General features: G+C 37.7%; 1 protein-coding gene and 1 pseudogene across 1 annotated transcript in view; one reads left to right on the plus strand and one right to left on the minus strand.

Annotated features, from left to right (window-relative positions):
- Positions 1-26,486, minus strand: part of CFAP299 (cilia and flagella associated protein 299) — a 662,518-nt gene that overhangs the window by 593,151 nt on the left and 42,881 nt on the right. The window lies entirely within an intron of this gene.
- Positions 11,394-13,548, plus strand: LOC117086244 (annotated as a pseudogene).

The raw sequence follows: 26,486 nt of genomic DNA on the forward strand, positions 1-26,486 counted from the left end.
CCGGCAATTTCACTCAGGAGCAATTTTCCTTATCACATATACAATTGAACTAAGTTTTTAAAAGACATATGTAGGTGTAGGTTTTTGTAATGTAATTTTTTAAATCATGTATGTTCAAACTGCATAATTTAAATCATTTACTTCTTAGGCTGGGCCACGGGTATCATACGTAGGACCCCTTTGTCAATTCTGGCTAAACATTAGTGTTGCAAAATAAATGACAAATAATCTTACTGCTCTCTTGTTCATATTACATACAAAAACTGGCACTCTCAAGTCTTAAATCAAAAAGTCATTTATCTACTAATAGTTGAAAACCTAATATTTAACAGGTGCTATGACTGATTCTGATAAGACAGAGGTGAGCAAAGAGAAAAGATATTTGCTCATATGGAGCTTAAACGCAGTTAAGGAGAAAAACAATGCATATATTAATCAATCAATGCAAACAAAAATATATACAGTAATGAGACCTCAGAGAAAAATAAAATAGAGCAATGTTGTAGTATGTGACTGGGTGACTGGTTTAGATGAACAGTTGGGAGAACTGACTGAAAGGTGACATATGAACTAAGATCAGAATGACAAGAAGGAGCCAGCCATACACTGATGGAACAGACAGAAGAGCTTTTCAAGCAGAAAGAACAGCAGATACAAAGAGCCTGTGTTAGGAACAGTCTTCATGTTCACAGAGGAATTGAAATCAGAGCCAATAGTTTGTATTGGAAAAAAGGATGAACAGGATTCAAAACAGCAGAATCATGTTAAACTTAGGGATAACAGTCAAAATCCACAAATAAGTTATTTCCTATACTGTAGCTTCTTTGCTTTAACATTATTTACTGAGCAACTATTTCTATTAAAAGGAAATGTTTTTCAGCACTTACATAAACAGATTTATTTATTGTTGTGAGCTTCTCCCAGGCTACTTAGAGTTAAAACACTTTGAAATCACAGAGAAAGATTTTAAGTTGGAGTTCCAGTTTTTTCTTAGGCTGAGAAAGTTTATCGCTGTCTAAATCCAAGTGCAAAAACGTTTTTGCTAACGTTGCAAATTCACTACTTAGAAAAGCTACCCAAACACACCTGTACCTTTTCAAAACTGATTTAATATTGTGTTAAATAAACATATTAAGGACATGGATGTTTAGTCAGCAAAAGCTCCATTGCCTAATCTCCTATTTAGAGTGAATTGAACAGGCTACTTAAATTCTGATAAAGACAAACCTGCATTTCATGTCATCCTTTTCAAACCCAATATTGTCAGGTGGTACTCAGTGCTTATCATTTTACCTTAATATTGTTTGGTCATATGAATTCTATGATTGAGAATACATGGAATAATGTCTAAGCAAGAGGCTACAACCTGAAGATAGATTACATATCACCCAATTTTGTTATATGAGGCAAGAGAACATTGTTAGAAATCCAGAGCAGTTTGCTCTGATATCGGAAAGCTAAAGTCTTCATCCTGCTTCTGCCTTTTATTGGTTGTACAAACTTGGATATAAACTCTGTCCACTCATGTATTAGTTGGTTTTCATGCTGCTGATAAAGACATACCCAAGACTGGTAAGAAAAGGAGGTTTAATTGGACTTACACTTCCACATGGCTTGGGAGGCCTCAGAATCATGGTGGGAAATTAAAGGCATTTCTTACATAGTGGTGGCAAGAGAAAATGAGAGACGCAAAAGCAGAAATCTCTGATAAACCCATCAGATCTCATGATACTTTTTCACTATCATGAGAATAGCAAGGGAAAGACCAGCCTCCATGATTGATTACCTTCCCACTAGGTTCTTCCCACAACACATGGGAATTCTGCGAAATGCAATTCAAGTTGAGATTCAGGTGGGGACACAGCCAAACCATATCCTTCCACCCCTACCTCCTCCAAATCTCATGTCCTCACATTTCAAAACAAACCATGCCTTCCTAACAATTCCCCAAAGTCTTAACTCAGTTCAGCATCAATCCAAAAGTCCACAGCCTAAAGTCTCATCTGAGACAAGGCAAGTCCTTTCTGCCTATGAGCCTGTAAAATCAAAAGCAAACTAGTTACTTCCTAGATACAGTGGGGGTACAGGTATTGGGTAAATATTGCCATTCCAAATGGGATAAATTCGCCAACACAAAGGGGTTACAGGGCCCATGCAAATCCAAAATCCAGCAGGGCAGTCAAATTTTAAAGGTCCAAAATGATCTCTTTTGACTCCAACTCTCATATCCAGGTCACAATGACTCAAGACGTGGGTTCTCATGGTCTTGGCAGCTCTGCCCTTGTGGCTTTGCAGGGTACAGCCTCCCTCCCAACTGTTTTTATGAGCTGGCATTGAGTGTCTATGGCTTTTTCAGGTACACAGTGCAAGCTATCTGCAGATCTACCATTCTGGGATCTGGAGATGGTGGCCCTCTTTTCACAGCTCCACTAGTCAGTGACCCAGTAGGGACTCTGTGTGGGGGCTCTGACCTCACATTTCCCTTCCACACTGCCTTAGCAGAGGTTCTCCATGAAGTACCTGCCCCTGCAGCAAACTTTTGCCTGGCATTCAGGCATTTTCATACATCTTCTGAAATCCAGGCAGAGGTCCCCAAACCTCAGTTCTTGACTTCTGTATACCCACAGGCTCAACACCACGTGCAAGCTGCCAAGACTTGGAGCTTCCACCCTCTGAAGCCACAGTCCAAGCTGTACATTGTCCCCTTTCAGCTATGGCTAGAGCAGCTGAGACACAGGACACCAAGTCCCTAGTCTGCACACAGCACAAGAACACTGGGCCCAGCCCACTAAACCATTTTTACCTCCTGGACCTCTGGGCCTGTGATGGGAGAGGCTGCTGTGAGGGTCTCTGGCATGGACTGGAGACATTTTCCCCATGGTGTTGGGAATTAACATTAGGCTCCTTGCTACTTATGCAAATTTCTGCAGCCAGCTTGAATTTCTCCCCAGAAAATGGGCTTTTCTTTTCCATTGCATAGTCAGGCTACAAATGTTCCAAACTTTTCTGCTCTGCTTCCTTTATAAAACTGAATGCCTTTTATAGTACCCAAGTCACCTCTTGAATGCTTTGATGTTTAGAAATTTCTTCCACGAGATACCCTAAATCATCTCTCTCAAGTTCAAAGTTCCACAAATCTCTAGGGCAGAGGCAAAATGCCACCAGTCTCTTTGCTAAAACATAACAAGAGTCACTTTACTCCAGTTCTCAACATGTTGCTCATCTCTGTCTAAGACCATCTCAGCCTGGACCTTATTGTCTATATCACTGTCAGCATTTTGGGCAAAGCCATTCAACAAGTCTCTAGGAAGTTCCAAACTTTTCCACGTTTTTCTGACTTTTTCTGAGCCCTCCAAACTGTTCCAAACTCTGCCTGTCACCCAGTTCAAAAGTCAGTTCTATATTTTCAGGTATCTTTTCAGCAATGCCCAACTTGACTGGTACCAATTTACCGTATTAGTTTATTTTCATGCTGTTGATAAAGACATACCTGGGACTGGGAAGAAAAAAGACGTTTAATTGGACTGACAGTTCCATTGGGGAGGCCTCAGAATCATGGTGGGAGGTGAAAGGCACTTCTTACATGGTGGCAGCAAGAGAAAATGAGGAAGAAGCAAAAACAGAAACCCCTGATAAACACATCAGATCTCATGACATTTATTCACTATCACAAGAATAGCAAGGAAAAACAAGCCCCCATGATTCAACTGCCTACCCTTGGGTCCTTCCCACAACAGTGGGAATTGTGGGAGATACAATTCAAGCTGAGATTTGGGTGGGGACACAACCAAGCCATATCAACTCAGTTTCCCCATTTCTGAAATGGAGAAAATTTCATGTCTATCAAGATGGTTGTTAGCATTAAACAAGTTAAAACATGTAAACTCCTCCCCAGTGACTGACACACATCAGCAAATGATAGTTAAAATACTACTACTATCATATCATATACAAAATACACTCGGATAAGTCAACTGTCAAACTATTCACTTCCATGAAATTTTGTATATCTAATTGCATCTATATCAACATATAGATGTAAAGAGTCAGACAATATATAAAGTAAGTAAAACACACATTTAAAAAGTCATAACATTGCAAGTTGGCAAAAATCCAACAAATAGAGGAATTAAATTTTAATTTTAAAAGTCTACTATTTCTATAATGTTAATTACTTTTGAGGATGTAATATATATTCTTTTAACCTCTTACACCAAAAAACGCCTCTGGTTTAGAATGTGTAAGTTATGCCAAATCAAAAAATAAGTCCACATCTGAAAACTGTCTCAACATTTAAATTTTAAAAAGAAATCAAACTATGTAGCTCACTTATAATCACCTTGATTAGAATAAATCTACTACCAGGTTAATGTACACTAAAAAGAATTCATTGCATATTCCCCATCCTTAATAGTAATAACAATGCTAATAAAATGCACTGTACAAATGTTTAGAACTCAATAACTGAATATTGTAAATATAAAATGTATATATTACACATATTATCTCAGTGATTGTTTACAAAAATATGATTGAGGCAAACATGGGTGTTTGCTCTTATGGTGTACTGAGCCGGCTCATAAAAAAAAAATGGAAGAAATTCTGTTTACGCATCTCCTGACATTTCTTCCTATTATTTATTGAGTGCTGGAAATGAACATCTCTAACTCTAAAAGGGGTAAAGGATCATTGAAGTGGGTTTTTATCACCCTTCCCTTAGACCAAATACACGGTTATATTTTAAATAATTTTCCCATTAAATAGAAATAAAACAAACACAGAAAATAATTTATCAACTAAGCAAATTAATTAAGAATGCTGACAAACTTGGCAGTGATACATAGTGCAATGGAAGACACCTATTGTTCTGTTTACTATTTTCTCTCAGTAGTGGCTCTAAATATATTAAAAGGCAGAGAAGAGTAAAAGAAAGGAGAGACATTGTGTGTGTGTTTGTGTGTGTGTGCAGAAAAACCATTTTTTAGGTTGTCTAGGCTTAGTCAATTATTTTCTGTTAAATTATAATTAATGCAGTCACCAGTAACTGAAGGATAATTACATTGTGAAGAATGCTTACTGCTATACTTGTAAATGATTGATTCAATGAATTTATTAAAAATAAGCAGTTTCATGGGCTTGAATTTAGTTTTAATACTTCAGTCCAAATTGTTAAAAATAGCAAGAAGCTAACTGCCAGAGGTTTATTTACATCATACCATTTTTAAATCAGATATTTCATCTAATAACTTGTAATAATCAAGTTACGACTCATTAAACATAATCTTTATGCTTCTTCCTTAAACTCTGATCTTTAGACAATGTTTTAAAATACTTTTATAATAAAAACTCTCAACAAGTTTGGTATAGAAGAAATGTACCTCAAATACAGCTACACCACAACCAATGGTGAAAAGCTTCCCTCTAATATCAGGAATAAGAAAAGGATGACCACTCTTGCCACTTCTATTCAATATACTTCTGGAAGCTTTAGTCACAGCAATTAGGCAAGAACAAGTAATAACAAAAATTTAAAAAGACATTCAATCAGAAAATAAAAATTAGAACTGTCTCTCCTTGCAGGTGACATTTTCTTAAAAACTCTACCAAAAAATATTAGAACTAATAAATTTAGTACATTTTCAGGATACCAAATTCATATAGAAAAATCAATTATGTTTGTACACTCTAACAGCAAACTATCCCAAAAAATGAAATTAAGGAAATGATCCCATTTACAATAGCATGAAAATAAAATACACAGAAATAACCAATGAGATAAAATATTAGTATCTATATATTAAACACTATACAACTGATGAAAACATTTGAGAACACAAATAAAAAGATATCACATGTTTATGAATTGGAAGAATTAATATTGTCAAAAATATGCATATTTTCCAACTTGATCCACAAATCCAATACAATCTTTCTCAAAATTCCAATGGAATTTTCACAGAAATAAGAAAAAAAAAATCGCAAAGTTTCTATGGTATCACAAAAGACCCCAAATAACCAAAGGCATCTTGAGCAAAAAGAACAAAGCTGGAGGTATCACATCACCTGATTTCAAAATATGCTACAAAACAACAGCCATCAAAAACATCATGATACCAGCATAAAAACAGACATATAAACCAATGAACCAGAATAGAAAGCCCAGAAATAAATGCACATATTTATTGTCAGTTGATCCTTGCAGAAAGTGCCAAGAACAAACAATGGTGAAAAGACATTCTCTTCAAAAAATGTTGTTTGGAAAGCTGATTCTCTGAGTGTGGAAGAATGAAATTAGACCCTTACATCACCCTATATATATAAAAACCAACTCAAAATAGATTAATAACTTATACATAAGAAACTGAAACTGCAAAAATACTAGAGAAAAACATAGGTAAAAAGCTTCTTGATACTGGAGGAAGCAATAAATTCTTAGACATGTCCCCAAAAGCACAGACAACAAAAACAAAAATAGACAAATGGGACTGCATCAAATTAAAAAAAAAAAAAAAAAAAAAAACTCTATATAGCCAAGGAACAACCTATAGAATGAGAGAAAATATATACAAAGCATACATCTGAAAAAGAGTTAAGATCCAAAATGTATAAGGAATTCACTCAATCACAAGGAAACAAACAACCCTATTAGAAAATAGTCAAAGGATCTGAATGGATATTTTTCAAAAGAAGACATGTGTATTAGTCCCTTCTCACACGGCTATAAAGAAGTACCAGAGACTGGGTAATATATAAAGGGCAGAGGTTTCATTGACTCATAGTTCCACATGCTTGGGGAGGCCTCGGGAAACTTACAATCATGGAGGAAGGTGAAGAACAAGCAAGAACCTTCTTCACAAGACAACAGGAAAGAGAGTGTGTCAAGGAAGAACTGTCAAACATTTATGAAACCATCAGATCTCATGAAAACTCACTCATTATCAGGAGAACAGAATGGAGGAAGCCGCCCCCATGATCTAGTCGCCTCCCACCAAGTCTCTCTCTCGACACGTGAGGATTATGGGGATTACAATTTGAGATGAGATTTGGGTGGGGACACAGAGCCAAATCATATCAACATATAAATGGTCAACAGGTATAGTCATGCGTGACTTAATAACAGGAATATATTCTGAGAAATGTGTCTTTAGGTGATTTTGTAGTTGTTTGAACATCATAGAGTGTACTTACACAAACCCAGATGGTGTAGCCCACCACACACTTAAACTATATGGTATAGTCTATTGCCCCAGGCTAAAAACATGTACAACATGTTACTGTACTGAATACTGCAGACAATTGAACACAATAATAATTATTTGTGTATCTAAACATATAAAGGTACTGTAAAAATGTATAAAAAATGAAAAATGTTATACATATATAGGGCACTTATCATGAATGGTGGTTGCAGGACTGGAAGTTGCTTTCAGTGAGTCAGTGAGTCAGTGAGTCAGTGGTGAGTGAATGTGAAAGCCTAAGGCATTACTGTACTGTATACTTTATAAACACGGCACTAGGCTACACTAAAGTAATACAAAATTGTTATTCTTTCTTAAATAATAAATTAACCTTAGTTTACTGTAACTTTTTACTTTATAAACTTCTAAAATTTTTTACTTTTTTGTCTCTTTTGTAATACATTTAGCTTAAAACAGAGAAACACTGTACAATTAATTGCATAAAATATTTTCTTTTTTAATATCCTGATTCTATAAGCATTTTTCTATTTTTAAAATTTGTATTTTATTTTTTGCTTTTAAAACATTTTTGTTAAAAAACTAAGACATAAACGCACGCATTAGCCTAAGCCTACACAAGGTCAGGATCATCAATATCACTGTCTTCCCTCTCCATGTCTCATCCCACTGGAACGTCCTCAGGGGTAGTAACAGCCATAGAGCTGTCATCTCCTATGATAACAATGCCTTCTTCTGGAATATTTCCTGAAGGACCTGCCTGAGGCTGTTTTACAGTTAACTTTTTAAAAAATAAGTAGAAGGAGTGCACTCTAAAATAATGATAAATAGTGTAGTAAATATATAAACCAGTAAAATAATCATTTGTTAATATTATCAAGTAGTATGTACTATAAACAATTATATGTGCTACACTTTTTTTTCATTTTTGAGATAGAGTCTGTATTAATCCATTCTCACACTGCTAATAAAGACATACCCAAGACTGGATAATTTAGAAAAGGAAGAAGTTTAATGGACTCATAGTTCAGCATGGCTGGGAAGGTCTCAGGTAACTTACAATCATGTCAAAAGGGAAAGCAAACACGCCCTTCTTCACATGACGGCAGCAAGGAGAAGTGTCAAGTGAAGGCAGGGAAAAGCCCCTTAGTAAAGCCATCAAATCTTGTGAGAACTCACTCACTATCACAAGGACAGCATGGAGGAACCACTCCCTTGATCTAATCACCTTCCCCAAGATCCCACCCCAACACACGGGGATTACAATTCAAATTACAATTCAAGTTGAGGTTTGGGTGCGGACACAGCCGAACTATATTATTCTGTCCCTGGCCCCTCTCAAATCTCATGTCCTCACATTTCAAAACACAGTCATGCCCTTCCAACAGTCCCCCAAAGTCTTAACTCACTCTAGCACTAACCGAAAAGTCCAAGCCCAAAGTCTTATCTGAGACAAGGCAAGTCCCTTTCACCTATGAGCCTGCCTGTAAAATCAATAGCAAGTTAGTTACTTCTTAGATACAAGGCGGGTAAAGGCATTGGGTAAACACACCCATTCCAAATGGAAGAAATTGGCCAAAATGAAAGGGCAACAGGCCAAAGAAAGGTCTATAAGGCAGAAAAGGGCTAAGTCAAATCCAACAAGGAAGTCATATTTTAAAGTTCCAAAATGACCTCCTTTGACTCCATGTCTCAAATCCAGGTCACGAAGTCCAAAATGATCTCCTTTCACTCCATGTCACACTGATGTAACAGGTGGGCTCCCATGGTCTTGGGTAGCTCCACCCCTGTGGCTTTTTGGGGTACACACCCTCTCCCAGCTTTCTACATTGACTGGTATTGAGTGTCTGTCTGTGGCATTCCCACCATGCCTGGCTAATTTTGTAATTTTTGTAGAGATGGGGGACTCACTATATTGCCTAGGCTGGTCTCAAATTCCTGGGATCAAGCAATACTCCCATCTTAACCTACCAAAGTGCTAGGATTAAAAGCATGAGCCACCACCCTCAGCATCTGTGACATAATTTTATATGACTGGCAGTACAGTAGTTTGTTTACACCAGCATCACCACAAACATGAGTAATGCATTGCATTATGACATCACTAGGAAATAAGAATTTTTCAGGTTCATTATAATCATATGGGACCACCTTGCATCAGTTTGTCATTGACCAAAATGTTGTTACACAATGTGTGATTGTCATGAAAAAGTGCTCAACATCACTAGTCATCAGGGAAAGCAAATCAGAACCACAGTGAGATAACACTTCACACCTGTTAGAATGGCTATTATCAAAAAGACAAAAGATAACAAGCTTTGGCAAGTATGTGGAGAAAAGGGAATCCTTGCATACTATTGGTAGGAATACAACTTGGTATAGTCATTATGCAAAATACTATGAAGATTTTAAAAAATTAAAAATAGAATTACCACATAATCCAGCAATCCAAGTTCTGAGTATACAAGGAAATGAAATTAGCTTGTTGAAAAGATATCTGCACTCCCATATTCACTGCAGCATTATTCACAAGAACCAAGATATAGAATCAGCCTAAGTGTCCACCAATAGATGAATGGATAAAGAAAATGCAGGATATATGTATGTTTCGTGTGTGTGTATATATACACTCTCTATATATACACACACTATATATATTATATATATAATATATATAAAATAGAGAGAGAGAAAGAGAGAGAGGAGGGAATTACTCAGCCTTTAAAATGAAGAAAATCCTATGATCTGCAACATCACTATGAACCTGGAGGACATTATGTCAGGTGAAATAAGCCAGGCACAGAAAGACAAATACTGTGTGATCTCACTTATATGTGGAATATAAAAAGTGAAACTCATAAAAGCAGAGAACAGATGGTTGCCAGGGGGTTGGGGGGGAGGGGAAATTGGGAGATATCAGTCAAAGGGTATACAGTTTCAGTAATCTAGAATGAGTAAGTTCTGGAGATACAATGTATGGAATAGCAACTAGAGTTAATAACACCATATTGTATACTTGAAATTTGCTAAGACCTTAAATATTCTCATCACAAAATAAAGGTATTGTGATGGAAATGTTAATAAGTTTGATTATAATAGTCATTTCCTAATGTATATGTATTTCAAAACATCACATTGCATACCATAAATATGTATAATTGTTGTCAATTATACCTCAATAAATCTATGTTAATAAATCTGGAAAAATCACTCTGGTTGTCAATTATTAAACTGTAAACCACCACGGGCTCTGGAGACACTATACTTCAATTTCAATTCCAGCTCTACTACATGCTAATTGAAAGACTTTAGGCACTTTCTTAACCTTCTGTGCCTCAATTTCAACATCCATGAAATGTGTTTAAATAATTAAATAAGTAAATGCTTATAAAAGGATTTTAGTACTGCCTGAATATTTGAATGTGCTCAATAGGGTTAGCTATTTTTATTATCAGTTAAGCAATAAAGGCACAAAGTAACACCTCCAATGAACTCAGCCAATGTAGTATCAGAATATGAGTCATTCAGTTATTTTGTTTTCTCGGTGACAGAATCAAGCCTTTGTCCTCAAATAAACATTTCGGCTAAAGTGTTATCTCTCTACTTATCCCTGTTGCCCTGATGCAACTAAAACAAAATATATTCAATTTGTTATTCACTCCTCAAATGCCATTCAATTTCTGCTCTGGTCTTTGGCCACTCTAAGCGCAGGTCTCTTGCTTGGACTACAATGTTCAACAGCTGGGAATTGCCTTAATTTTTAGTTTCCCAGGTGTAGGATCAGAACTATGATAATGGAGTGTGTTTTAATAAATCCTTAGACTCTTAAAATGGGACTTATGAAAGACTAACTCAAACCCAGAGATGGAATAAGTTGGGTTGTAGGGTGATCAGAAAGTGAAGCTCTAAAGAGAAGAATTGTTCATTATTGCAATACTAGATAAGAATGATTAACAGATAATACTGGGTAGAAAATCCAAAAGACAATCCAGATAAATGATTATCTAACCCAAGCCAGGAGTGAATAATAAAGATAATAAATGATCCAGTTGATCTTATCCCAGGCATAAAAGGAGGATTTCATATTAGAAATTTCTTAAATGTCTTTCAACATTTGATAAAGAAGAAAGAAATGGTAAGATCATCTGTCTTATTATAGAACATATAAAAAGAAACTTTCCATGTTAAACACACACAAACACGTTTGTCATTTCAGCCTTCACATCCCTGGACCAGCCTATGCCCTAGGGCCCCCGACCTGTGCAGAGCAGCCTGAACATACATTCTGTGCCCAGCTACCTCACCCAGCCTCCACCCCCCCTCTGCCTCCTCCACCACTGCCCCCACCATCACCACCTCAGCCCTCGCTACCTCCACCCCAGGGTCTGGGCCCCCCTGCACATCCCAATCCTGGTGGCAACGGTGCAGTGAAGGTGTACAGTGCTACTGCACCCCTGGCTGGGAGTGGAACGGTGGAGATCCAGGTGCTGGGGATGCAGACATACCCACCCCTGGAGGTGCCAAACCAGTGTGTGGAGGCTCCAGTATACCCCACCCCTACAGCCCTGACAAACAGGGATTCAAACCCAAAGGACCAAACCCTGCTGCCCCATGACCAGCACCACCAGAGGCACTGTGGTCACCTTTGACTCTCCACCAATGCTGAAGACCCCACTGGCTAAAGGTGCCAGGGGACTCCTGGAAGCTGCAGGGAAACCAAAGGCTCAGAAACTCAAGTGCCCATACTGTAACAAATCATTCACCAAAAACTTCGACCTGCAGCAGCACATCTGAAGCCACACCCATGAGACGCCCTTCCAATGAATTACATGTGGCCGTGCCTTTGCCCAGAAGTCTAATGTTAGGAAACACATGCAGACCCACAAGATATGGCCTCCAGGACACAGTGGTGGCACCATGTCTGGAAACTCTGTGACCGTACAGGTCTTGGCCCTGAACCTCAGTAGGCAGGAGGATGAGGAAAACACAGGGTTGGGCCAGCCCCTGCCAAGCGCGCCACAGCCCCAGGCCTTGCCCACAGTCCGCAAGGGCAAGGGGGCCAAGCCAGAACCCAAGCATGTAGTCCTCATCTACAGCTCCTGCTTGTGCCAGTTCTGCCCCAGCAAGTTCAGCACCTCTTTCCAGCTCAAGTCTCACATGACCCAGCATAGGAACAAGCAGGTGTACAAGTGTGTGGTCAAAAGCTGTTTCCCAAAGTTCGACACATTTCTGGAGCACATCAAGAGCCACCAGGAGGAGCTGAGTTACCCCTGCCACCTCTGCGGCAAGGACTTCCCCTCGTTGTACCACCTGGGCGTGCACCAGTACTCCCACAGCCTCCTGTCACAGCACAGCCCCAAGAAGGACAGTGCCATCGACAAGTGTGTGAAATGTATCATCAAATACCCACCACAGAGGCTCTGGAGCATCACCTGCAGACCACCACTCACAACTTCCCCTGGCTACACTGCTAGAAGGTGTTTCCTTGTGAATGCTACTTGCTGCGTCATCTGCCCACCCACGGCAGCGGGGACACGTTCAAGTGCCAGGTGTCCAAGTTCTCCTGGCAGGAGCATTACCTCGGACTGTACACTCACATCCACTCAGGCGAGAAGCCCTACAAATGCTCAGTGTGAGAGTCTGCATTCAACCGCAAGGACAAACTGAAGAGACACATGTCGATCCACCAGCCCTTCAAGAAATACAAATGCCCTTTATTGACGCACACAGGCTGCGGTAAGAAGTTCAACCGGCCGGACAAGCTGAAGGCCCACATCCTCTCCCACTCCGGCATGAAGCTCCACAAATGTGCCCTGTGCAGCAAGTCCTTCAGCCGCTGTGCCCACCTCGCCGAGCACCAGCGCGCCCACACGGGCAACTACAAGTTCCGCTGGGCTGGCTGCACCAAGGGCTTTTTCCGCCACAAATACCTCAAAGATCGCCGCTGTCGTCTCAGCCACCAAAAGGACAAGGACCTGCAAACCCGGCGCCCCACCCGCACCCCAGAGGAGGGCAGCCCCGCACAGTGGCAGCAGTGGTGGGCGCGAGGTGGTGACCCCCTTGCCTGACCCCCTGGGGCTGGAGGAGCTGAAGGACGCAGGGGCTGGCCTGGTGCCCGAGGCGGTCCCAGGCAAGCCGCCCTTTGCAGAGCCGGACGCAGTGCTGTCCATTGTCGTGGGTGGTGTGGGCGGGGGGGGGGGGGGGGGGCAGGGGGAGTGCAGAATCTGAGCTGGTGGTACGTGGACACGCTCAGGGGCTGGGCTCCAACCTGGCTTTGGCGGAGCTGCAGGCCGGGACCAAGGGCCCATGTGCCATGCTCGCTGTGCCCGTCTACATCCAGGCCTCAGAGTGACGGACCTAGGGTGTCCGTTTCCTGGGCAGGCCTGATGCTCATGTTTGGGTCCAGGCTCCCTGGGGGCAGACTGGAGATCCTTCCCAGTGGAAGCGAGCCATCGAGTCACTGGCAGAAATCCTTCTGAATGTCATTCATAAACCTTGGCCCATGGCCGCCTTCCTGTGTCCCCTCTCCTGCTGGAAAGCCCTGCAACATTCTGGGGTCAGGGGCAGGGCCGCCCACAGTTCCTGGGCAGAGCCATGGCAACAGAGAAATGGCTGAAGCCTCAGCAGCCCAGATCCCGCTGGTCTAGGCTGGTAGTTGGGCTCCCTGGAAAAGAAGACAGGGCAGTCCTGCCCACTCTACCTCCAGGCTGCCTCTGGGTGGGCTCCAGTCAGCTGCTCTTCAGGAGGCCTGCCATAAACTCTTCGGAGTTTATCTGTTGGACCTTTTCACAGACGGTTCTCCACAGCGTCCTCCAATAGCTCTGTGATGTAGGCTTTTAGGAGGCACTCAAGTGTCACGGCTAGCTATGAGACAGATCTGGCTTCAAATCCAAGAGTTGTCATGCACTTGCTGTGTGACCTTGGGCAAGTCACTTCACCTCTCTAAGCCCCGTGTTCCTTATCTGTACCATGGGGCTTACAATACTACTACCTCATAGGGTTGTCCTGGGATCCAGTTTGATGAAATGTACCAGGAGCTTACTCAATAAATGTTGTTATCGAAAGAGAGAGAGAGAGAGAGAGAGAGAGAAGAGAGAGAGAGAGAATATGTAGTGTAATTCATATTTCTGTATAAATGTAATCACAATTTTTTTCTAGAAAAGCATATGTTTAAATAAATATATGAAAACAATAAAACAAAAGAAAATAAATATTCTGGAGTAGTTGTATGTGGATAAAGAGAAATGTAATTGGAAATGGAGACGAAAATAGTTGCCAGAGATTGGAGAGGGATGGGGAATGAGATATTGGTCAAGGATACAAAGTTTCAGTCACAAAGAAGGAATAAGTTCTCAAGATGTATGGCACAGCATGGTGGCTTCATTAATAATGAAGTGTAGTATACTAAAAAATTGCTGAAAGAGTGGATATTAATTGTTCTCATCATAAACAATAATAGGGATGTGAGATGATGGGTATGTAATAGCTTGAGTTAATCATTCCACAATGTATACGTATCTCAAAACATCACTTTTTATACCATAAATATATATAATTTTTCAAATGAATGTAAGCAAATTAAATACATACAAATATATATATAATTTTTCATGTATTGATTTAAATAAATAAATAAATGGGGGATAAAGAGAGAAAACATTTTAAAATAAAATTTAATTAAAAAAGAACCCAGCAGGGACTCAGGGTAATAATGCTATAGAATGAGGAGCACATTTACTCAACTCTATGTTCCTAAGGTGCTTAAATTAAAAAGGGAGTGGGAAGGGGGAGTTGATATCAACTTTGCTTCCTGAAACAAATGCAATGAATCCTTCAAAATTCTTGGTTCATGTACTAACTTTTCTGAACAATTTCCTTCCTTCCTTCAATTTACCTCTCCTAAGTCATGCATGAAACTCTTTTTCCTACTTGATCATTAGATAGGTGTTTTTCCTCTCATTCTCTGAAACAGATACTACAGCAAGTCTATTTCTTTCTAGTTTACCCCACCTCCCAGGAGATCACAAGTAGTTAACAATGTAGACAAAATAAGTTCTTTATATCAATGATATAACTTGACAGTTTCATTCAAAACTTACAAGTGAAACATTACTCACTGAATGCCAGACTCTTCATAAACTCAAGATTGGCTTCCTAATAGCAACATTATTCAAAATATTGATGAGTAATATAGAAACTACTAAATAATTTTGTTTTTAATTCTCAGCATAGTCCTCACCAGAAAAAATAAAAATATATGCCCCTATGCTTACCAATCATCCTTTACATAATATGAGTTAAAAGTCCTGATCCTATGGTTAGCAGAAAATATGAGCAATTAGGTAGTAGAACAGATTCACATCTGTGATGTATTTGCGTGCATTTGTAGGGACAGCAGGAGATTGTAAGGAATGGTTAAAGGAAGATGTAAAAAATGAAAACAATCCTGGGAGGAAGAATGAGTCTTATCTAAGTAAAACATTTTGAATGAAAGTAAAAGCCAAGCAGATTCAATGGTGTCTTAAGCCTTGTAACTAATTATATTATAGAAACCTTGCTAAGATCTTCCACCATGTTATATTGAATGTCTCATCAGAGCCCAATCAAGTGTACATCGAAAACAGCACAAAAACAATATTAATTCTTGAAAATCAGTGTCTTCTGAAATTCTAATGAGGGAAAGATAACAACAACAAGAAAAAAAAACAGATAAAACCATTTGAATGAACAAAAGCACAAACAGCAGTGTCTCTTATGGCTAATGTCAACTTAAGACAATTGTTTAATATAGTTGCTTAACAAATAATAATGAAAGATACATTTTGATAAATAAAATTAGAAAATTTGATAGAGTCTTTAAGTGGAAAGTTGCTTTTTTCTTAAACAGCAAGGAAGGTAATCCAAGACTATTGTGATAATGTCAAGACTATCACAATCAAACATTACAAAATTTATTATTGATCCTACAGGTCAAAACAGAGTTGCTCTTTTTCTGTAAAACTTGGAATTTTATTATCTATTAAAATGCTGATGGAAATTATGATTCACTCTGTCATGCTAGGTTCTCACTATACGATTCCTTGAAAGAAAAATTAATCTTAGATGTTACAGTCAGAAATATCTATGCTTCACCTGCTCAATGACTTTCTTGTTCTGGGTGGATACTGAGTTATGTGATGGAAATATTTTTCTTTCTTTTTTTATTCTTAAACTTTTATTTTATATTCTAGGGTACACATGCAGGTTTTTACCATAAGTAAACTTGTATCACGGGGTTTTAATATACAGATTATTCTGTCACCCAGGTACTAAGCTTAGTATCCAATAGCTATTTTGTTGTTGTTCCTCTTCCTCCTCCCACCCTCTACCCTCAAGTAGGCCCTAGTGTCTGTCATTCCCCTCTTTGTGTCTGTGTGTTCTGATTATTTAGCTCCCACTTATAAGTGAGAACATACAATATTTGGTTTTCTATTGCTGCATTAGTTTGCTAACGGTAATGCCCTCCATATCCATTTATGTCCCTGCAAAGGATATAATCCAATTATTTTTTATGGCTGCATAGTATTCTGTGATGTATGTGTTCCACATTTTCTTTATCCAGTTTGTCACTGATGAGTATTTAAGTTGATTCTATATTTTTACAATTGTAAATAGTGCTACAGTGAATATATATGTGCAAGTGTCTTTATGATAAAATGATTTGTATTCTTTGGGAATATAAATATAAACCCAGTAATGGGGTTGCTGGGTCAGATGGTAGTTCTGTTTTTGGCTTGTTGAGGAATTGCCACGTGGCTACCCACAATGGTTGAACTAATTTGCAGTCACCCCCAACAGTGTATAAGTGTTCCCTTTTCTCCACACCCTGTTATTTTTTGTCATTTTAGTAATAGCCATTCTGACTTATTCTCATTTGTGGTTTTGATTTGCATTTCTCTAAGGATTAGTGATACAAGCTTTTTTTCATATCCTTGTTAGCCGCATGTATGTCTTCTTTTGCAAAGTGTCTGTTCATGTCCTTTGCCCACTTTTCAATGGGATTGTTTGTTTTTTCCTTGTAAATTTGTTTAAGTTCCTTATAGATACTGGATAGTAGACCTTGGTCAGATGCATAGTTCTCAAAAATTTTCTCCAATTCTGTAGATTGTCTGCTTACTCTATTGATAGTTTCTTTTGTTATGCAGAAACACTGTAGTTAATTAGGTCTCATTTGTCAGTTTTTGCTTTCATTTCAATTGCTTCTGACTGACAAGCAATTTTGCTTTCATTGCAATTGCTTTCTTCATCATGAAATATTTGCCCATTTCTATACCCAGAATGGTGTTTCCCAGGTTGTCTTCCAGAGTTTTTATAGTTTTTGGTTTTATGTTTAAGCCTTTAATCCATCTTGAGGTGATTTTTGAATATGGGGTGACGAAGCAGTCCAGTTTCAATCGGTTGCATATGGCTAGCTTATTTTTCTCTTTTAAATCTGGCATACATTTTGAACACTAGCCTCAACCTCAGCTTCACTCCATTTCTTCAACCTTTTCTTTCTCTCCATCTTTTAAAATCTTTTTGTTATAAGATATACATATTTCCCTTGTTAATTGCCTCAAATTCTTCTGTAGCAATGCAGACTGTAGATAGCTGATAGAAGGAAGGAAGACAGTAAAGGAAAAAGGAACAGGAGGAAGGAAATGTTTTGAAACGATTTCCCAAAAGCATAATCGGGCAGCAGATCAGAAAGAACTATGAAGGATGTTCAGATTGAACAACCAGGTAAGGCATTACAACAAACCAAGTCAATTGGTTTGACTCAATTAGCAATTTATAAGAATAATTTTTAAAATGTATATGTTAAGAGTAATTATAAATAAAAGAATCAGAAAGAGTCCATTTTTCACTACCAATTAGAATTTTTCATCAAGGAGATTTTGGAGATATTCTAAAATATAAAATCTGTAGGGTCAAAAAGATTGTATTATCTAATAAAAATGGCATTTTGGCATGGGAAGTAGAATTCAGTGAAAGAAAAATAATGAGCTATTTTAAAAGGCATTTCGTTATTGGTTTGACAAAAAATAACAATAAGAAGTAGATATGGAGCTAAAAGCCCAGAAGAACAGACATGCTTGAACATCTGACTGAAGTTAATAGAAGACATAAAAGTGTGGGACATATTAAAGTAGTGGAATATAAAAGAGGTGTAAATGAGAAAAATGTCATTTGGGAGAGATCCAAATTAGTGAGAGAAAAGGAAATGGTAAAACAATTATACTAGATATTAGAACATCTAGAAGACAAATAAGAGGCTACAAAGTAATAAAAGCCAAAGAAAGGGAACATTTTAAGAAATGCATAAACTCTCATTAAAAGCAGTAGCAGAGGCCAAGGAAAGTGAAACAAAATCTTAGCTCAGAACTTTTTGCTTACAAAGAGATTGTAGATGATTACTGAATGAATAAATAAAATTTAAGCAGATAGCTAAAGTAAGAACAAAAATGAGGCCAGGCATGGTGGCTCACACCTGTAATCCCAGCACTTTGGGAGACCAAGGTGCGTGGATCACCTGAGGTCAGCAGTTTGAGACCAGCCTGGCCAACACAGTCAAACTTTGTCTCTATTAAAAATACAAAAAATTATCCAGGTGTGATGGTATGCTTCTGTAACCTCAGCTATTCGGGAGGCTGAGGCAGGAGAATCATTTGAACCCAGGAGGTGGAGGTTGCAGTGAGCCAAGATCATGCCACTGCACTCCAGCCTGTGCAACAGAGCGAGACTCCATTACAAAAAAAAAAAAAAAATTGAGAATCTAAATGATATTCTGAAGAAAATGGTCATAATTTTTTAAATGTAATTTTATTTGTTCCTTAATTACTAGCAAGCTGTCACCAATATTGGATTTTGTCTATATAGTTTTCTCTGTAAATTTATTTTAAGCTTTGTAAATTTATTTTAGGTTCAAAGAGGCTAGGATGGAAAAAATATCATGCAAATACTGTTTAAAAGAAAGCTTGAGTGTCTACATAAATATCAGAAAAATCTTGCTGAGTGAAGATGATATTGAACAATGATATAGCTCAATTTTATTTCAAGAAGAAATAAAAAATCATGAAGTATATGCATCTAACATCAGAATATCAAAATACATAAATCAAAAAGATAATATTTTAAAAGATACAGATAAACCTGTAATTATAGTTGGACATAATGACATTCATCTCTAAGTAATAGCTAGAATAAGTAGACAGGAAATCAGTAAGGATACAGAAGGCCTGAACAACACAATCAAGCAACTTGGCTTAATTGCTATTCTATTTTTAGAATACACCTACAAGAGGGAATACACATTCAAGTGAACCTGTAACATCAACTAAGATAGACCATATACTGGGAAATAAAGTAAATGTCAATAAATATAAAAAGAATTAAATCATAAAGAATATAAAATACTCTCCTTCCATAATAGAACTTAACTACAAATTAATATCAAAATGTCATTTTGAAAAATTTTCTAACATTCAGAAGTTAAACAACATACTTCAAGAGTCATAAAGGAAATTATAAAGTATTTTGAATTGAGTGAAAATTAAAATAAACATAGAAATGAAAATAAAAACAAACATCAAACATCAAAATTTGTGAAATCCAACTAAATCAGTGCATAGAGGAAAACATATGGAATTTCAAGTTTATATAGCAGAATAATAGTTTAAAATCAATAAACTAATATTCTACATTAAAGCACTAGAAAACAAAAACAAATTAATCACAATGCAACTAGGAAGAAATAATAAAAATAACAGCAGAAATCAATAAAATAGAAAACAACAAAATAGTAGAGAAAACAATTCATGTTAAAAAGCTGGTTCTTTAAAAAGATCATTAAAACTGATAGTTAGATTTAAAATGACCTAGTAATATCCGGGATAAAAAATTAATATCCCTACAGATTTTATTACATATATTAAAATGATAACAAGAGATTAAGAATGACTTTATGCCTATAGACTGATTAGGTGAAATGAACGAATACCTTGAATGATACAAACTACAAACATATTTAGAAAGAAAGAAAGAACCTGATTTTCCCTATTATCTATTTTAAAAATAGAGTTTGTAGTTATCATCCTTCTCTCAAAGAAAACTCCGATGGTAGAAGCCTTCACTGGTGAACTCTACCAATCAATTAAGGAAGAAATAATATAAACTCTACAAATTATCAAAAAGTTAGAAGAGCAATTAAAACATCCTAAATTATTTCTGAAGTCAGAATTACCCTGAAACAAAATCAGAAAAGGCCTTACAAAAAGACTAAAGACAAATACATAAAATGAATGAAAAAAATAAATAGAACATCAAAATTAATTAATTACTTAACTAAGTGGATGTAAAAATTCTCAATAAAATAGTAGCAAACTTAATCCAACATTACATACACAACATGAGCAAACTGGGTTTCTCCCAGGAATGCAAGATTGGTTAAACCTTTGAAAACTCAGTCAATGTAAATCACTTTATCAACAAACTGAAAATAAAGAACCTGAAAAACCATAAGATTATTTCAATAAACAGAAAAATATCATCTGACAAAATATAACATCCATTCATGTCAAATACTTTTGGTAAACTAGGACTAGTAGGAGACATCCTCAAACTGATAAAGAGTATCTACATAAAAAAAAAAAAAAAAAACCACTAGAGTTAACATATTTAACAATGGGAATGCCTTCTTCTTAAAATTGAGAAAAAAACAATAATATCCCCTTCTCTACTTCTATTATACATTATCTTGGAGGTTTTATGCAGTGCATTAAAGAATGAAAAATAAATAATAATAAAAGTATACAAATTAGATATAGAGAAATAAAAGGTTTAATTTATGATATTCTGCATACAAAATCACACAAAAAATAGCCAATAGAACTGATAAGTTTAAGAAAGTTGCATGATGCAAGGTTAACAGAGAAAAATCTATTTTATTTCTATATACTATCAATAATAAATTAAAAAGTGACTTTTAAAAAATCAATTTACAAGAGCATTAAAAAATGAAATTTCTAGGGACAGATATAACAAAATATTTACAAGATACCGAAAGCTACTGATATGGTTTGGCTGTGCCCCCACCCAAATCTCAACTTGAATTGTATCTCCCAGAATTCCCAGGTGTTGTGGGAGGGACCCCAGGGGACATAATTGAATCATGCTATTCTTGTGATAGTGAGTAAGTCTCATGAGATCTGTTGGGTTTATCACGGGTTTCCACTTTTGCTTCTTCCTCAGTATTGTCTTGCCACTGCCATGTGAGAAGTGCCTTTCATCTCCCAACATAATTCTGAGGCCTCCCCAGCCATGTGAAACTGTAAGTCCCATTAAACCTCTTTTTCTTCCCAGTCTCAAGTATGTCTTTGTTAGCAGCATGAAAACGGATCAATACAGCTATAAAACATTGATGATAGAAATAAATAAAACCCAAATAAATGAAGAGATTTACAGCATTCATAGATCAGAAGACTCAATATGTTAAGATGTAATTCTCTCTAAATTGATACTTGTTTTAGCAAAATCCTAGCAGGCTTATTTGCAGGAATCAATAAGATGATTTCTACAAATTTAGGTAATTCTAAACTTCAAATGGAAAAGCAAAGGAACCAGAATTTTAAGCAATTAATAAAAAAAAAGTTTGAGGACTCATGTTACCTGATTCTAAAACTTAAAGGCAATATGATGTTGGCATAAAGATAGACATATAAATCAGTGGAATAGAATAGAAATCCACAAAAAATAGACAGGTACATATACAATCAAAGAATTTTCAACAAAAGTTCCTAAAAAATTCAATAGAAAAAGAATAGTCTTTTCAATAAATAGTGCTGAAACAACTGGATATTTAAATTAGAAAATAAAAAGCCTTGACCCTTACCTAACAAAATTTACAAAATTAGTTTAAAGTAAATTATTAATGCAAACTTAAATGTGAAACCTAGAACTCTAAAGTTTTAAGAGAAAATATAGGAAAGATACCTGTAATTAGGAATTCAAATAATTCTTACACAGGACATGCAGAAATACACACATGAATGAATCATAAACAAAAACTGATAAACTGGGGTTTATCAAAATTTAAATCCACTCTTCAAAACACACTTTTTTAAAATTAACTTTAAGTTCTAGGGCACATGTGCACAACGTGCAGGTTTGCTACATATGTATACATCTGCCATGTTGGCGTGTCCCACCCATTAACTCATCATTTACATTAGGTATATCTCCTAATGCTATCCCCCCTGCTCCCTCCACCCCATGACAGGCCCCGGTGAGTGAAGTTCCCCATCCTGTGTCCAAGTGTTCTCATTGTTCAATTCCCATCTATGAGTTAGAATATGTGGTGTTTGGTTTCCAGTCCTTGTGATAGTTTGCTCAGAATGATGATTTCCAGCTGCATCCATGTCCCTATAAATGACATGAACTCATCCTTTTTTATGGCTGCAGAGTATTCCATGGTGTATATGTGCCACATTTTCTTAATCCAGTCTATCATTGATGGACATTTGGGTTGATTCCAAGTCTTTGCTATTGTGAATAGTGCCACACAAAAGACACTATTAAATAAAAAGACAAGGTACAGATGTTGAAAAAATATTTGTAAGACTCATATCTGATGAAAAAGTTGTAACTGGAATATATAAAGAACATTTAAAATCAATAAAACATTTCACTAAAGAAGAGATATGGATGGAAAATAAGCACATAAAAAGATGCTCACTTTGGGAGGTCGAGGTGGGTGTACCACCTGAGGTCAGGAGTTCAAGACCAGCCTGGCCAACGTGGTTAAACCCCGTATCTACTAAAAATACAAAAATTAGTCAGGTGTGGTGGCGGGCACCTGTAATTCCAGCTACTCAGGAGGCTGAGGCAGGAACCTGGGAAGCAGAGGTTGCAGTGAGCCGAAATCATGCCATTGCATTGTCACCTGGGTGACAACAGTGAAACTCTGTCTCAACAAAAAAGAAGAAGAAAAAAGATGCTCAGCATCATTAGTCATTAGGGAAATACACTTGCTATACTGGCTAAATTTTTTTTAACTGTCAGTACCATGTGTTCTTAAAGAAGTAGACCACTAGTACTCTAATACCTTGCTAAGGAGAGAGTAAAATGATACAGACACTTTACAAACAATTTAACAGTATCTTATAAAATTAAACATACAGCTGCCACATGAATCCATAATCATATTCCTGGTTATATACTTAAGATATATGAAAATATCTTTCCTTAAAAAGATCTTTGAAAAATATTTATAGAAGTTTATTTGGAAAAAACTAGAAATAACCCAATTATCCATCGACTGGAAAACAGACATGTACACAAACTATTATCCAACTAGAAAATGCAATATTACTCAATAAAAAAGCAAACTTATCATTCATGCAACCATGTAGAAAAGCCTCAAAAGCTTTATGATTAGTGAGAAAAAGACAACATGATTTATGATTGCATTCGTATGACATTCTAAAAAAAAGCAAAACTATAGGGACAGAAATCATATGGCTGGTTTGTCAGGGGCTACAAAGAATACAGTAAATGCAAACAGGCATGAGGAAACTTTTTGTGGTAATGAAAATGTTATCCTGATTGTGGTGAGAGTGATACTACTTTATACACTACTGTATACATCTGTCAGAACTCACTGAATTAAGCACTTTAAAAATCAATACATCTAACTTTCAAAAATGAATTATAAAAAATAATGGATGTGCAACCTAGCTAGGAGTAGTAGAGTCAGCTCACAGCTTCTGGTTCTTAATTCTTTCTTTGTCAGCCTCAGCAATTGAGCTCATGACATACTGTTTTCTGGGTGGCCCACACAAAGCACTGAGGAAACTGGAGGTTCAAGAACCTAACCATTTCCACCAAATGTGGAGCCCCTCTAGCAGGTAATCTTTGCTTTGCATTCCCTTCATTAGTTTGAGAGAGAATTTGACCATGGGCATTAAGGTCTGAAAGCTGCCCTTGTTCAACCTTGCCTCCACATTTTTCCTTTTATGTTTAATGCTTCTCAATTAACGTGTTGAATTCTTAACTTTATTTCAGAGAGGCTAGTCTGTGACAGATTGCACGTGGATGAGCCTGAAACAGCAAGATGAGGCTTGAGGATTGGATCACTCACCATGAGTTCTCTGGTAATGAGGTTCACATCCCCAGCCACATCCCGGGAGCGAAGTCATGTGCAGATAGGCCCAACTCAAGGTGTGGTCCAGTTGTTAAAAGATTCAGATGTGGTAAGCTAGGATACCATTCCGTTGAAGGGGAATGCCCTAGCCAATAGGAAGTTTCAGGCATTCAAAATGTGTGTGAGAGTAATGAATATATGAACAATGGAAGTAGTTGTTGTTAATTGCATTGATGTCCTATAGGTTAATAATGCAAAAGTTAATGGCCTTAATTACTGGGTATCCTTTGAGCTCTTCTATGGACCATGATCTTCTGGTGAGTATTCTGGTTTCACACAATATGTACCTTTCAGCATTGCCATTTTCCTGAGTCTTTTAATCTCTTCCTCAAAAGTCTCTCTCTGCAATTTAGGCCTTTGAACTGCACTCGGTGCGGGCCATTGCTTGTTCCAGGTTTCTTGGAGCCACTCTAGCACTGAATTTGCTGGAGTCTCTTTACTAGTTTACAAGGAAGCCCTCATTTCATGAAGTGGGCAAGCCAAATAAGATGTAATGAGGTCCACATCCCTGGCCACATCCCCGCAGTTAACTCATATGCAAACAGGCCCAGGACAAAGTCATATGCAAACATATAAAAGATTCATATGCTTTAAGCTGGGATGCCATGCCATTGAAGGGTAATTCCCTAGCCAATAGGATATTTCAGGCATCCAAAGTCTCAAGAGGCACAGAGACTATTTGCCAGCTTACAAAGAAGCCCTCATTTCATGCAGTGGGCAAGCAGAATAAGATGAAGATCAAGCCAGGATTTGACAGTCAAAGTGACTAAGTTCCAAAGGCAGTCAAATATTCAGCAGAGGCAAGTATGTTACACCAAAATCAGAGCTCTGATTAGGAAAATCTCAGCTTCTGAAACATGAGATAGGGACAACTGAGTAGATGTCTTGGAAAAATTTGACCTTCCCAGGTCTCTAAATCTTCTGAGCCTAAAGAAGGAGCCCACTGCTCTTCAATAAGAGCTAGCAAACCCCCACCATCAGCAGCAGCAATGTAAGAAGAAAATAGAGGCCTTTCTCCCACATAAAAGCAGGTGTGTGCCTCAGGAGATATCCCCAGTTCCCTTATCAGAGTTACACTTCTGGCCACCAGGCCGATGATATGGTCAAGTCACAGATAGGGACATGGTAGGTCTGATAAGAAAAAAAGGAATATTATCCCAAATACACTGCAAGACGTAGGACTTGTACCAACAAGACTAGAGGGACTCATTGGGCTAGATTCTGGGAATTCTAGGTCAGAGAAAGCAGAAATAAGACTAAATAAGTCAGAGTTTATTGACAGGACACTTTCTCAGAACACAGGGCATTGTATTCTGGTAAGGACCCCAGAAGATGTTGCAAACTCTGTTAGCATGACTCCAAGAAACCTGGAACAAGCAATGGCCTACACTGAGTGCAGTTCAAAGGCCTAAATTTCAGAGAGAGACTTTTGAGGAAGAGATTAAAAGGCTCAGGAAAATGGCAATCCTAGAAGGAACATATTGTGTGAGACCAGAAAACCCATCAGAAGATTATGGTCTATAGAGGAACCCAGAAGATAGCCAGTCATTAACAGCATAAAAAATGTGCTGGTTACTGAAGCATCAGAATCATTAAGAAGTTCAGTGGTGGCTCTCCAGTGCACTCCAGGGCTGAATGCAGAAAAGCCCGGTTGCATACCTAGGCTACCTAAGCACAACAGGCATGATAGTACCTTGATGCAAGAGAAACTTCAATGTGGTGTTAGGACTGCAAGTGCACAGAATGCAAACACTGAGGCTCGGAAACCTCTACTCAGATTTCAGAGGATATATGAAAAAACCTGGATGTCCAGGCAAAAGCCTACTGCAGGGGCGGAACCCTCACAGAAAACCTCTTCTAGGGCAGTAAGGAAGGGAAATGTGGAGTTTGAGTTCTCACACAGAGGCCCCACTGGGGTGCTGCCTAGTGGAGCTGTAAGAAGAGGGCTACCATCCTCCAGACCTCAGAATGGTAGAGCTACCCAAAGTTGCACCTTGCGCCTGGAAAAGCCACAGGCACTCAATGCCAGCATGTGAGAGCAACTGCGGGGGTGAATCCGCAAAGCCACAGGG

The sequence above is a fragment of the Trachypithecus francoisi genome, unplaced genomic scaffold, assembly GCF_009764315.1.
Source record: "Trachypithecus francoisi isolate TF-2019V2 unplaced genomic scaffold, Tfra_2.0 Lachesis_group1, whole genome shotgun sequence".
Taxonomy (NCBI): Eukaryota; Metazoa; Chordata; class Mammalia; order Primates; family Cercopithecidae; genus Trachypithecus; species Trachypithecus francoisi.